Source organism: Lontra canadensis, unplaced genomic scaffold (assembly GCF_010015895.1).
Source record: "Lontra canadensis isolate GAN:19392208 unplaced genomic scaffold, GSC_riverotter_1.0 scaffold21, whole genome shotgun sequence".
In the NCBI taxonomy this organism is placed as follows: Eukaryota; Metazoa; Chordata; class Mammalia; order Carnivora; family Mustelidae; genus Lontra; species Lontra canadensis.
In genome coordinates, this window is record NW_022631015.1 from 15,372,926 (window position 1) to 15,388,157 (window position 15,232).

A 15,232-nucleotide genomic window follows, 5' to 3' on the forward strand; every position below is an offset into this window, starting at 1 on the left:
GACTGTGGGTTATACCGACCACACTGAGCACACCCCCTTCCCCCCTAAAAAAAAGAACCGCACGGACAGCTGACATGGGGCTTAAGGGTTGGAAGAGTCAAGAACAGCATTGACGAGACAACACGTACACACCGAGGTGCCTCAAAGATAAAAGCAAATCACACCAGCTTCTTACTTTCCTTTTCCTTTAAAAAACTATAGCTTTTCAAGACACAGCTTCCCCTCATTTCATGAAAACCCAGAATGCAAAAATAAATTTCTTAAGAATGCCATTTACATGATGTTTTCTGATACCTGAATAATTCGTTGACGAACTCTGAATTCACTTTTTTTTTTTTAAATCCAAATGTTGACACCAAATTCTACTCTTTGGTCTCCAAATGATCTGTCTTCAGTACTGTCCAATTTAAAAGCATTGTCATACTCTAGCTACCTTTGCTCAAGGAGGGTTACTTTGTGGAGAGTACTATGTTGTTGAAAGGGGAGGGGCGTACACAGAAATGCCTATGGGCACCTAGCAAACTCGTTTCATTCATGAATTGATTCATGATTGAATCTAATTTCTACCTTGTTTCATGAATGAATGAATGATTTCATTCATTCATTCACACGAATGCTCCCATCAGTTTATTTCCAGTAACCTCAAGAATTATACCACAAAAATTCCTGTATATTTAAATAAATAAAATCAAAACGAAGCCCACGTATAATTATAAATAAAGAGCAGCATATCATGATTTCTGCCCAAAACCAAAAATCTGCTGAGCTCAAAGGAAGTAACTTTGAAACCCCTCCATGGACCTGGACAAGGCACACTTTCAGAAAGCTTTGGTGCACAAGTGGGCTGATTTGGCCATGGGATCATGTTTTGTTCTCATCAATCTCAAGTTCATTTCCTGTTGGGAATCTGGGATTCAGCTCTTCCTACTGGCAAAGATCTAAAGGCAAAGGTCCCGCCTTTCTTGGTTAGTGAAGCACAGAATTGAAAAGAGCTTCCTTCTTCCCTGTCCTTCCAAGCACGGCAGGATTACAGGGGCTGGGAGAGGCGCTGAGGGGGTCACGCAGAAAGACGGACACTGAGCAAACCACCAGAGCAGGCTGAGTCAAGGCTGCTCAGTGGACGCGGGAGCCAGTGCTCAGCTCAGAGAGTGGGCAGGAAAGAGTGTCTGTGCGGGGCAGCAGTGAGATGGGGCTGTTGTCAGGAACATGAAGACGAGGTCTAGCTGGATCTAGTGGGGTGAGCAGGCACGGAAGAAGGAAGGACAGCAGTTGAATGACTGCTGGGGAGCGTGGGTAAGACAAGCGGCAGGAGAGGGTGCCGCGTGTCCGGGGAATGGCGTGTGATCTCCTACCTCTACACTTGAGACACAGCTCTGTTACGATGAAGCATTGTCAGAAACTTCAGCAAGGACTTATGCAATAAAATGGATGAGCAATTTAGCTCTGTTGGGGAAACCGACGCTCGAAGCACCTTGTGCCTGCTCTAGGATGGGTGAAGCCATCGTGGGCACCGGCCTCGTCCACGGTCCCCCTCGCACGTGCACTCCTTGCCGTGCAAATGGAGGACCGTTATCAGGCTCCGCTCCTTCCCTCTGCCTTGCAAGACGGCCTTTGTCTTCAATTCTCAGGTCAGATGTACGCCTACATGTGCATTACTTGCCCTCTTCGGCCTACAGACTCAGAACCCTTCCTACCCATCCCTCTCTGCTGGCCTGTCCTAACTCAGACACTGCCACGTGTCACAAAAACACGCCTTACGTTTACGTAGCCCTTTGTGCCTTACAAAGCTCATGTACATCATTCCCTATAACATCCACAGTAATTTTTAAAGATGGGCATTAGACCCATTTTTCAGATCTGGAAACTGAGGCTTGGGTAGATTAAGGGGAATTCCCAAGGTCCCAGAATATGTAACTAGCGGAGCCAGGACTGGGATTCCAAACTTACTGGAGTCTAGGGGCAGTGGCGCGCTGGGCCCTCCCAATGACTTGTGTCATTACTAGGATGCCGTTTGTGTTGGATTTTATAATGCAAGTTATGTGGAAGAATGTCCTGCCGTTAGTTATGTTACTCTGTGCCCTCCACGATGACTCACACCAGTGCCATGCCAGCCCAGAGCTGGGAGTCATTCATTCATTTGGTTGGTTTATCAATGACCATATACTAACCACCCAGTACGTGGCAGCTTGGTACTGTGCCAGGTATCAGGGAAACCAAAACAAGCAACATGTCATTGAGATGCCACACCTAGCTGGGAGACAGGTGTGTGCAGAGCCCCCTCAAATGCAGGCTCGTAAATGGCTCCGGGGTTGTCCATGAAGTGCTGGTGGGAAGGCCAAGAGGTCAGCAACTCCCTCTGCTACAAGTGCTGGGGAAGCCTGCAGGTGGGCCATTTTGGGAGATCACCTCCAGATGGGTCTTGAAGGGAGGAAGCAAGGAGAGAGGTAGCAGCGGAAAGAAGGAAGGACCAAGTAAGGGAAGAGGGGGGCCAGCACGCACGGAGCACATCCGCAGGATTTTCTGTAAGCCTGGATGTGTATTTCACGGACTTCCCTTGGGATGTCAGCGAGACGTCCGTTGCTGGCTTGTGAGCTCCCGGATGTGCCCGGGTCTTGTAAGCAGTGACGCATCGATATCCCCCTTCTCAGAACAGAGAAAGGGACAAATGCAGGGACCGTTATGATCCATGCCCAGGGAACAGAGCTTCTCATCACTCATCGGTTCTAAGACCTCAGTGAGTGTTGAGTACATATCAAGTGGACTGAGAGTACAAAAAAGGAAGCTTAATTGTCCTTAAATATGATGAGGTTAAAGACTCTGTACCCTCCCTCCAGACTTATTCAGAGCTTGGTTACTCATGGTCTAGTTCCCCTGCAGGTCCCCGCGCCTAGATCTCCGTGTCTGGGCTCGACCAGGGAGAGAAAGAGAGTAAGGAACCGGCATCCACGTGATGTTTTTTAAAGGCTTCTCTGCCTGAAAATGCCAGACACATTTCAGATGTCAGATCTAACGTGGGGCTCAGGATGGGTGACTGATCCATGTGAAGGCTCTTAAGTGGGTGTAGAAACCTGTCTGGCTGTCTTCTCTGCACACGCGCATTCAAATGCTCACGGGCTTGGAGGCCATAAATAGCTCTTGGGGGAGTGTGACATTACATCACAGACTCGAGAAGGCCCCATTACCTGAAATCAATGAATGCTTGTTATTCACCTCCCCAAAAGAGGACTCTGTTGAATGTAGGGTTGCTAAACTCTGCCAGAACCCTAAAACCATCATTTGTGAGGCAGTGTTATGGGCTGAATTGTGTCCCTCCCCCAATTGATGGGGGGGTGGTGAAGTCCTACCATCCAGTACCTCAGAATGGGACAGCATTTGCAAGTTGTGTTACTGCAGAAGTCATTAGCAACAAGGAGGGCCTATCAAACTCGGGTGGGTCCCTACTCCACCACAGTTGGTGTCCTTATAAATAGGGAAGATCTGGACAGACCCACAAAGGGAAGATTTGAGTCACACTACCACAAGCCAAGGAGCTACCAAAGGCCGGGAGACAGACCTGAAATGGGTCCTTCCCTGGCATCTTCCGAGGGACGGTGGCCCCGCTGACTCCTTGGTTTATACTTCTGGTCTCCAGAACTGTGGGAGATGACACCCCTGAAGTTCTGTTGGTGAAATCCTTCCGCTTGTGCAGCTCAGCTAACGCATCCCTGCGAAACTCACACAGGCATCGGATGCTGTTGGCGCGTGAAGGAAGGACCTCATCATCTAGGGACTGGAATTCAGCGATCAGGTCTCATATCCACAGCATCGGACTCCTCTCAGCATCTATGATGTCCACTCCCCCAAGCTCCAGAATTCCTACTAAAAGCCCAAGACAGGTGCATGAAACAGCGACCTGAGTTCCTCTCTCCCCTCCGGAATCGACTCCTCTAACCGTCCGGTCGCCCACACTGGGCATTACAGCACACGCCACTACTTCTCAGGTAGGTACCAAACCTCCTGCTCATTTGAGACATCTCGGATGCTCAGACAGAGACAGAGGGTTATTATTTCATATATGATCTAAGGGCCATGGATGTTTCCATACTCATATAGGTCTACTCTCTGCGCTTATACAGAACGGGAGGTGATTTGGAATAGATCAAACTGCATGAATATGGGCTTCACTAATTGGTAATTGGGTCTTATTAGTAATTTTACCCAATCAGGAACAAAGAACTCCCTCAAAAGTTTTGGCTTTTTTTCTGGAACTAGGATTAGCTGAGAAAATTAATAATGCAAAGAAGCTGGGGGAGGGGAAGGGGAGAGGACGAAAATGTTTAAACAATCATTAAACTGTATATATACACATATATACAGTTTATATATATACATACATATATACAGTTTATATATATATATTAATATATATATGTTTAAGATTTTATCTACTCATTTGAGAGAGAGAGACAGAGAGAGAGCACAAGTGGAGGGGAGTTGCAGAGGGAGAGTGACGAACAGACTTGGAGCTGAGCGCAGAGCCAGACCCTGGGCTCAATCCCACAACCCTGAGATCATGACCTGAGCCAAATCCAAGAGTCAGATGCTTAACAGACTGAGCTCCCCAGATAGCCCTCAGGATACTGTATTATTTTTAAAAAATCCAAAACTCTTCTAAAGCAGTTGGTCCCCATATCCCATGAGCAGGTGGAAGCTGGGCTCCCCCAGTTTGGCTCCCATCTAAAAGAAAGATAAATTGGACACTAGAGGAGCTGGTGTCAAGCTTTTAAGTCTTGGCCAAAGTTTTCTAGGGAGGCATGGAGAGCAGAGGTGGATTTGGGGGGGGCAGTCATAGGAAGGGTGTGGAGGCACTATATGGCCCCATACACAGAATGACTTCCTAAAAAAGCCTTTTATACCTCTCTTCCCGAGTTCCACTTTGTGTGGGTAATGGTTCTTCGACCTGCCTCCTACCTCACCCTACTCTTCTCTTAGAGGCCGAACATTCCTGCTGTCATGTCCCCTAGCTCCCAATCACCACCATATTTTCTCTTGAGGGGCCTCCCAAGATGGTGAGGAAGGGAGAGGGTTGCAAATATTTATGATTTCTCATTTTTTTCTTTTACTCATGGCACAATCTGTATTAATGCAACAGAGCTGGAGGACTTCTACTTCGGGACACTATGTCTCATCAAACTTGTTCCAACTGAGCTCTTCTCGCTACTAAATGCACATTTAATTATATTTCCTTTTTTTACCCCAAACCATAAAATTTAGTCTTTCAGTTAACGGGAGAAGCAGTAGAGCTTAGTGCTCAGAGTAAATGCTCACTATTTCATCCATTATTGATGATAATTAATACTGGATTTATAGTCAAATAATTCACCACTTATTAAAACATAATTCTTAAAATATAAGTTTCCCCTCCACACACTTTCCTGTTTATACTCATTAGATCATTCTGCTAATAGCTTTGCCAAAACAATTTATTCCTTTAACATCCAAGTGCCAAACACTTAGCTAGGAACCCGGAGATGAAGATGGGTAAGACGCCGTCATTCCTGCCCTTCCTGGAGGACAGGACTGACACATGAGGAAATCAGTTGGACTGGGGGCGCTCTTTTGGCCACTGAGATAAAGGCCAATGCACCAGGACATTAAGAAAAGATTTAACTTGTCTCGGAGAAGGTTATGGATGCAATGCCAGGTATAGAATGTTTCATTTTACTTCACGAAACTGGGTCAGTAAAGAATTTCTCCATCTAAAGGGGCAACCGTGCTAATCTGTGATCAGAAAACTGGCAAATGCCAATTCATGTCAGCAATTTTCAAGTTGTGCTGAAGTTACATAAGGCAGCTGGGCTGTATTCTCTCTGCTCTCTGTCTTCAATTCTACTTTGTACCCCCACGTAATTCAAGAGACTCAGGTGCCCTACTGCAATTTATATAATGATATTTTGACACCGCAGCTTGAATGTCAAGATTATTCAATCTCTTTCACTACCAAAAAGAGACTGTGCTTTGTCAAAAAACATGTGCCTTTCCTGACTTTCTCTATGTATCCATGACAGTCAAAGCTTTCAGAAATACTCTCCCATTGATTGTTTGGGACATGGACACTATATAAAGAAAATCATGATAAAAGCACTGAACGTGGGGTTGAGTTCCCAGAAGGTTCTCTAAAAACAGTGTATGGCCTTCCTCAGGATGGATGACGTTAGAGAGAAGCTGTAACAAATGACACAGAAAGCAAGGAGTATAAAAGGGTGATCTCTTCATATCCATCCCCACTCAGCTCAGACTTAAGACTTTATGCACTGAGTAAGGGTTCACTGATACCATGTTCTTGTGCCAGACACGAGAAATAGAAGATCTAAAAGACATAGTTCTTGATTGCAAGGAGCTCAGTACCTAGTGTGCAGACATGGTCCAGAGAACAGACAGGAGAAATCTTACATGATGAGTTTCACGGGCAGGAAGCACAGCACGGCTCGGTAGGAGGGGAGAAGTCCCGGTGGACTCCTTGGAGGTGATGGCAATGTTGAGTTTTAAAGAATCAAAATTAACCGAGGAGAAAATAACTCTAGACAGAGGAAGGAGCATGTGCACAAAGGCACATGAGGGAAAATATGCCACGTTTGAGGAAGTCCAAGTGTGAAGTATTCAGGAAGGGAGGGAGAAAGGCGGCAGTGTCCTTCCCCACCCAACTTGTCTCCTGAAGGTCACGTAGGATCTCTGAAGGGTTCAGCAGGGACATTTTCCTATTGAGAAATTCACTCTGGTCAGAGGGTGGAGGTCGGGGTGGGAAGGTATCAAGTTCTAGGGGCAGGGAGAAGAGCCGGCAGGACCTCGCTGCAATGCTACTGTGGTATGATGAGGTCCCGCCTGGTGCGGGGGCAGAGCAGACGAGGGAGACGATGCAGGCAGAATCCATGCCACGGTGAGTGAATGGCTGGACGTGGGTGCACAAAAAGAAAGGGATGGGGGGACTTGCAGCAGGCTGGTACCACTCACACAGGGATACTGGAGAAATTATGTAATCGCTTCTTGCTAACCCCGTGGTTTAATTTCCCATCTTACCTTTAGGATAAAGTTTAAGATGTTTAACTTGGTGCTGAAACCTCTCTAGAATTCACTACACACGGTACTCAGTACACATCAGTTGATTAGGCAACCTGGACACACAAAAACACCTTTCTCCAGCTGCCAACATAGCAACATTTTCTGAATGACTGCTTTGCATTTGTGAAAGAAGAGAAATACCTTGTAACTTTTTCAAAGAGTAAAAACAAGTGCCAACACTTCCCTGGTAACATGCTCGTCTCAAACCACTCTCCCTCCTGATAGAGGGCTCCTGGCCATCCATCTGATTACCACCCATTCCTATCTTGGTTAGGGTCTCCGTCCTCTCCTTCACCCTGAAGGCTACTAATCTGCCCCGAGATAAAGAATTCTGGGGTAGAGACAGACACTCAGGGTACTAAGAGAACAAGCCGTAACCCTCAAACACAACAACACACTCCAGAATCTACAAAGTCTGGTCTGATTTACTAGATTTTTTTTTCTTTTTTTCTAGCGACGAAGCCACACTTTGGGAATCTGTGCAGAACTAATTAAGCGGAGGTCGGTCCACCAAGTTCCCATCCATCACTCCTTCTTGCTGTCCCTGCCATTCCTGAGATGACAACATGTCCTCTGCTCGTACAGGCTCTCAACACCGAGCTCCCCGCATTGTTCCCGCTGCTACTTTCTAGACTACTGGGGAGTGCTGACAGCCTGTTAATGGTGAAAAATGGGAGTTCAGGGCTGGAGGTGGCTGAGAATGTTTTAACCCGTTTGCCAAGGCACAAGATCATTAGGAGAGAGATGCTGAGATCTTCAAGATTCCCTTTCTGATCAGAGGGAGCTCTCAACAAAACGTCTGCATACAGAAGTAAGAAGTCCATGCTAGAGCGGCACGCATGCACACGGGAAGGTTGTGCTCCTCTATAAAGTCAGGAGAGCCAAAGGGAATGCTCCCGGAGCTCCTCCAACCAGCCACACTGGGCTACCTGGGTTGAGTCTCTGATGCTCCCTGGTGAAGGGCAAACACCTTCTTAAGGAGTGCAATGGAGACAAAAACTAAAAGAAATAAAGAGACGCACTCCTAGACGACAGGATGTACATATAGGCAAGTAGCATAACTTCTTGGGCTAACAGACGGCCCCTAAGCAAGAACGGGATGCCAATCCCTTACATCACTTCTACGTAGCTCTGTTTTCCAGCAAGGGCTATTATTTCTTTGAGGACAAGGGCCACATCTTAGTCATTATTGTATGATGTATCTAACAGCTCCTGGCCTAGAATAGATGCTTAACAGATGTCAGTTTGTTAATGCCTCTCGAATGAGGGATGGAGCATGTCCCTGAATTACAGATTGATACAGAAGGTGCGTGGCTCAGTGGGGGTCATGGAGAGGCACTCAGACTAACCAAGAGTCCTGCTCAAAGTATGTGCAACAGATGAAGCAGAACCAAGGTCCTCCCTCCCTCAGAAAACCGTTGATGCTCTCTGCAGGGTCACTGGAAAGCTGGGTGACGGCCCCTCTGGAGGCGCGCCCATGTCTGAGCCCTGAACCAAGAGAACAAGTTGGATCAGAACTTACTCCCTCCTTGGCGCGCGGTCAGTTCTCTCCCACTGGCCACTAGGGCGGCGCTGGTGCTGGTTCAGAGCCAAACCCATGTCTGCCGGTGATTCTCAGCCAAGGAGGGTGTTACCTTCCCAGGGACATTTGAAAAGGAATGGGGGGCACTCTGGATCTTCACAATTATTTGGGGGACATGACTAGCATGGAGGGCAGGGACAAACCAGGGTACTATTTGTACTATAATGAACAAGAGAGTGCATAGCTCAGGGCTGTCCCGCCTGCTTCTTTATGAAATACTTGCCATCTAGACATCCACGAGAACAGGCTGTGTTGTCCTAGGGTCTTTCTGTATTTCATTCTTCTCTCTGCATAAAATACTTAATCAGGTCAGCAGACGTCACCTGTCAGGGTCTTACATCTGAGGATATCTACAGTAGTACTACTGATAGTCCATGCCTGTTGAGTACTCAGTTTATGTCAGGTGGAGTTCATCTGGGACATAACCAGATCTTCACAACAACTAATTTGGTAGGTATTTTTTTAATTCCTAGATGAAGACATGCATTCAGGGAAGAAGAAAAGCAACTTACCAATAAATGCAGGAGCTGAGATGTGAACCCAGGTTCAAGTCCTCAGACTTGACCATTAAACAAGGATCCTGGTTTTCATGGTGGACCATAACCCCAGGCTTGCCGTGCACCGGGCAGGCACGGCAATGCCGAGGAGCTGGGGCAAAGGTCTGACCACAGATGGAATCCCCAAACCCAAGAACCTACAGCCAAGGTGAAAAGGTGCTGTCAACCACCATCACAGGAAGAATCCATTAGCAACAATGGCGCACAACTCAATTACGTGTGTTTCACCGACTTCTGGCCAAAGTCTCTGGTACCAAAGGTCAGAACTTCCCTGAGAGCAATTCTTTCCATAATAACACATGAAAGTCCTGGAGACAATGGAGGATCCAGCAGCATGTCTACCTCCATAAGATGTATGGACTCTCTTAAGACCCAAGTCCACAAAGAAGCAAACTTCTGAACCCCGGTGCAGGGAAATGCTGCTACTTCAAACTAAACGTATTAGATCAGGTCTCGTGTGTATCTTTCAGAGGAAGTCTGTCATTGTTACCACTGGGAATTCCACCAGTGGCTTTTTATGGCTGTTTTATGGACCGTACCGGAAAGCTGGCATGATTCAGTGGGACTAGGAAAAAATGAGACACCAGGTAGCTGAGTTTTTATCAAGGCTCAGCTAGTGGAATGCTGCATGACCTTAAGGAACCTGTGTCTAATTCTCATGCCTCTGCTTCTTACTAAACTCTTCTAATCTAAGATTGTCTGTACTCTGCTGCAGCTGTGGGCACCTCACAGGCTTCTTGTGAAGATAAAATGAAGGAACAGTGGGTAGGCAAGTAAACTCTGGAGATACGACTCGAAGAGATATAGTGGCATCACCACCATTTTGTAAAAAAAAAAAAAAAAAAAAAAAAGAGGGGCACCTGGGTGGCTCGGTTGGTTAAGCATCTGACTCTTGATTTCAGATCAGGTCATGATTTCAACGTCCTGGGATGGAGCCCCACGTCGGGCTCCCCCCTGTGTGAGGAATCTGCTTCCTCTCTCCCTGATCGTCCTCTCTGTCTCTGTCTCTCTCAAATGAATCAACAAAATCTTTAAAAAACAAAACAAAACAAAACAAAAAACAGAGAAGACAAGAGAGTCTCCACTCTACTTGGTTTATACTGCCCACCCGACCAATGCCACCTTCATTTGCCCAATTCTCACTCAACATCTTTCTCTTTCACTGAGCCCAACGTGCCTCCATTAAAAAGGCATTAGAATCCCTCAGTAGGACTCTATGGAACATCTCAACCCAGAACCTACAACCCAGAAGCCGCCACAGGAGGGGCTCCACGGGTAAGCACCGTGTTTTATATTTACTGCAGACCCACTTCCCAGTTTCGCTTGAGTTCCTTCTGTCTTGAGAGCCCTTAATTTGGTTGTCCTCCTCTAGGCTGTAAAGCTACGAATGGATGAAGGGGAGGCACTCATCTTGGTTTCGGAGGTTGTTGGCCATCCTTTCACTACAAGAACTACTCAGCAGATGATAATAAGCTAGCATGCGACACACCTTCTGTTCGTTTTCCTTCTGGAGAAAAAAGAGACTGTAGCCACGAGAAGAGGGCCAATGGGATGCACTGACCAAACACGCACGAGTCCCATGACGAACATGGGCGCTGCGCTTGCCCGATATTGAACATGTGGAACCAGCTCACGGGGCTACAGGTTGGTGGTGTGTTCCCTGTGCCACAACCGACTGCACGAACAGAGATGCCCATGAGTAATGAGGCCACTGACCAGGGATTAGCACTGAGGAATCCCACCTGCATTCATTTCTCATCAACCTGCTCACCGCACTGAGCCATGTTCTGCTACTCTCTGTCAAACGTGGAGTTCCTTACTGCAAGAAATGTAGAGACCGCTAATTTGCCAGCTCCTTGCTTTACAGACAAGGAAAGGGAGGCTTGCTCCAGGTGATGTAACAAAGTATAAACATCCTGTCTGGCTCACTTGAGCTTCCCAGCCTTCAAACTCGCTGCTGGTCCAAACCTGCAGACTCCCGTGCACCCTCATGCTAGTCCTCTTATTAGGAGATCCTTGACCCATAACCCCAAACTCTCGTTTCACTTCTCAAGAACTTGTGGCAATGCAAATCCTTCTTCTTCTTCTTCTTCTTCTTCTTTTCCAGTAAATTTTATTTATTTGAGAAAAAGGGCACAAGGAGGGGGGAAAGGTAGAAGGAGAGGGAGAAGCAGACTCCCCGTTGAGCAGGGAGCCTGATGTGGAGCTCAATTCCAGGACTCTGGGATCATGACCTGAGCCAAAGGCAGACATTTAACCGACAGAGCCACCAAGGCAGCTGTAAATCCTTATTTCTGAACTCTGGTGTTCTCATTACCATATCTTCAGCATCTGCTGCCCTATCACCTTCCCAGCTAATCTCTATTACCCACCACAGCCTGGATCTTGGACTCCACTGGGATCACTGTATGCACACATACATTTTGGGGGTACACTTCTATGTATGGTATGTATGCAAATAACTCCCTCTTATGAACTAATCTGTTTTTTAGATGCCTGATTTGACACTATATCTCTAGCTACCCCCCAGTGCAATAAATGAACTCTGGCCTTGCTGTCTAGTTCAGAACCTGGGCTGTCAGATCCCTTGGGGATACTTTTGCTTCTGCCTCTGTTTTCAATTTGGCTTCTCACCTCCATGTACACCCTGATGATCTGTGGTAGTGGCAAGTAGCCCATTCTTTTTTTCAATTTTGATTCCAGTGTAATTAACAAACAGTGTTATGCTAGTTTCGTATTTACCGTCGAGTGACTCAACACTGGCATGCGTCACTCGGTGCCCATCAGGATGAGTGAACTCTCCATCCCCTTCACCTATTTCATCCATCAGTCCGTTCTCTACAGTTAAGAGTCTGGTTTTAGGTTTGTGTCTTTTTAATTTTGTTTGGTTTCTTAAATTCCACACGTGAATGAAATCATAGGGTGTTTGTCTTTCTCCGACAGACTTATGTCACTTAGCATGATCCTCTCTAGCTCCATCCATGTTGTTGCAAGTGGCGGCAGTAATCCACTCTTGGAAAGCAAGAGGACAGACGCAGGGTATCAAACACACACACACGCGCGTGTGTGCCCACATAGCAAGCCCCAACGGTCATACAATAGAATGCACACCAGACACAAGGCTGGAAGGGTGGGTTCTCATCCTGGTTCCACTCTAGCAGGAACTCAGAAGTAAAATGGTGCCAGTAACACATGACTCGTCACCTACTTCCAGGAACATCGTGAAGAACATAACATGATTGTTATGAAAGTCTTCTGAAAGTAAGAGAACGCTATTGAGATTAGAACTATTATAGCTATGGATTCCTATTGGATTTTTTTTCCTTTTTAAAGAGACTTTTCTTTGAATGACTCATAATGTAGCAACAGCATAATCCTCCCCATCAAGACTGGGCTCTGTCCAACCAGAGGTTCACAGGCATGGCTGCCCATCAGAATCACCACCACCATGGGCCTTGTAGTAAACACATGTTCTCAGATATCTTCAATCATCTATGGAGCTTGAGCTCTCTACATTGATACAAAGGAAACAGTATTAAAAAAAGTGTTTGCCAAAGAATGCTGGTCACTTAGGCTTAGGGTCCACTTTTTAAAAAAAAAACGTGTTTCTCTGTGATTGAAGAAACTTAAGTATGATTCATGAATTTGCTATCTGTTCCTTCCTGCAGAGGATATCAGCTTAAGTGTATGTTTTCTGACTAGTACTATGGAGTCTAACTGTGTGGAGAGTTTTCTGGAAGGCACTAGAAGGTTCTGGAGAAGCAGTGTGTCCCATGAACCTGTATGTAAGAAATGTGCACATGGCAGTGGCTGACTACAGAGCTTTACTGCTCCCTCTGTGCCTCTCCCTTTGTAGATTCTTCTCTGCTCTCAAGGACCCAGCGAGGAGAAGTGCCTTTCTCCCATGCCTAATGTTTCCACCAGGCCTCTAGTGGCCTAGTGTCTCCTCCACCCAACAATGTGGTGACTGAGTCCTAGAGTCCTAGAATCCTAGAGTCCCCTGCAGCCAGTTACCAGGATCAGTGATCCCTGCAGAATGACTTTAGTGAGAGGCACTGGGAAGGTGGAAAAGCAGAGTTTGGTAGCAGGAAACTCTGATTCCCCCGCAGGACACAAGGAATCATGGTGATCAAGAACACCCCAGAAAGTTCTGTCTGCCTGATTGGCAGGAGAAAGGACAGTCACTAGCAGTCATCAATAATCTTGTCACTGCCTTCTTTTCAGATGGGGGCTGTCAGGCTATTCAATTTGATAGAAATTCCAATCTTACCAGCAGACTCGTGACATGTGGGGAGGGTTGCAAACAACAAAGACAGAACTCGGTCTCCCCAGTTTACCCACTGACACGGAAACAGGCTAGCGTTAAAAGTCAGCTAGACCTGAGTGCCCTTCCATCAGCTGCAAACTGGAAAACTGCCAGTCATAAATTAAGTGTTCCTAAAATGGCCTGACTTCCTCCCTCCCCTTCAGAATCCTCATATCTGAAGTTCTATTCATGGTCACTGTACGCTTACTGATTTGCTAGACATCCCCCCCCACCCCCCTTCTTTATCTCTAAAATCACCAGTCAGTGGTTCTCAAAGCATGGTCCTTAGAGCCAAGAGCGTCAGGATCCCATGAAAACTTGTTAGAAATGCAAATTTCCAGGCCTGGCGTCAGCCCTATTGAATCGGAAACTCAGGGGTGGGATTGGTCAATCTGTGTTTTGACAAGCCCTCCAGGCGATGCTGACCCGCTCAAAATTTGAGAGCCCTTATCCTAGGAAATCACAGGGCTCCCCTTAACATAAACATGCCCAAAGGAAATAAGAACCCTTTTTTTTTTTCAAGAATCTTCAAGATCTTAAAACATTTTATCTGAGTGAAGTCATAAGTGAAACACAATAACATATGGACAATTTTTGGTTGATGAAGACTAATTTTTTAGAACTACTAAAACATCACGTATTTCCCCAACACTAAAACAGCATATGACTTACAAATTATTAAATAGGAGAATTATGGTTAAGTTGTTTTATTTTAAAATGTGTGGCTCTATTGCCACATTATTTGCCTGCAAAAACGTCTACCAAATTCATGATAGATGACCACTGTGCACGGACCCAGCATGGGCTGACGGCATTAACGTAAGACTTCCTCAGGAAAATAAAACGCAATGCTTGGCTTGCATATGGGACTGAATTAAAAAAAAAAAGGGAATTTTTTTTTTCTATCTACAGTACAGTACAATACATTTTCAAAATGGATTCTAACACGGGACCATTCCCTTTCCAATCACCAGACTCCTACCCCCTTAACCTACACTTGGCCCAAGTCTCATGGGTCTGAAAATTTCTTTGGTCTTCGTACACACTTCTGCCTCAAGATAATCCCAATGCCTGGAACACATCTAGCCGTAACTTAATAATTCAGTATCTGAAATATTGGTTTTGTTGGCTTTTAGACCTTGTGATGGTTTTGATTACAAAGGCTGCCTTTACATTCTTTTCCCTCTGTTTCCAGCCAGGCTTCTCAAATTCTCCACAGTCCCAGTGTGGCTGGTCAGACATGAGGCAGCTGCTGTATCACCTTCTGGTTATGGAAAAGTGCAAGTCCTCTATAGGTCCCTTTCCCGAGCGTGTCCACCACCATAAACACGAATGGGCTAAACTTTTAGTCCTTTGTCCCCCCAAACCATTTCCCCCCGGATCTGTCAGGAGAGCTAAAACAAACAAAAAAATGTTCTTTTCTCTTTTGGGGAATATTTTCTAGATTCTTGTCTTAAGGACCAATAAAGAGAATAAGAGTGCCTATAAAATTCAGTTCTCTTTAAGTCTTCATATCTTTCAAATAATTAAAAAGTTGAAAGTATTTCAAATACTAACCTTAATAACTAGATCCATAAACCACACTCATAAACCAATGCTCATTTTCTTAGCCAAAGGGAAAGTCAGTAAAAAACATGGGGGACTGGGAACGGACGGCTCATCCAAAATCCACAGAAATAAAAATCCATT

General features: G+C 45.9%; 1 protein-coding gene across 1 annotated transcript in view; it reads right to left on the reverse strand.

Annotated features, from left to right (window-relative positions):
- Positions 1 to 9,258, reverse strand: part of ATXN1 (ataxin 1) — a 66,742-nt gene extending 57,484 nt beyond the window's left edge. Inside the window, exon 1 of the mRNA XM_032861610.1 lies at positions 9,193 to 9,258. The gene's annotated coding sequence lies outside the window, so the exon portion shown is untranslated. The remainder of the gene's footprint in view (positions 1 to 9,192) is intronic.
- Positions 9,259 to 15,232: the final 5,974 nt, after the last annotated feature.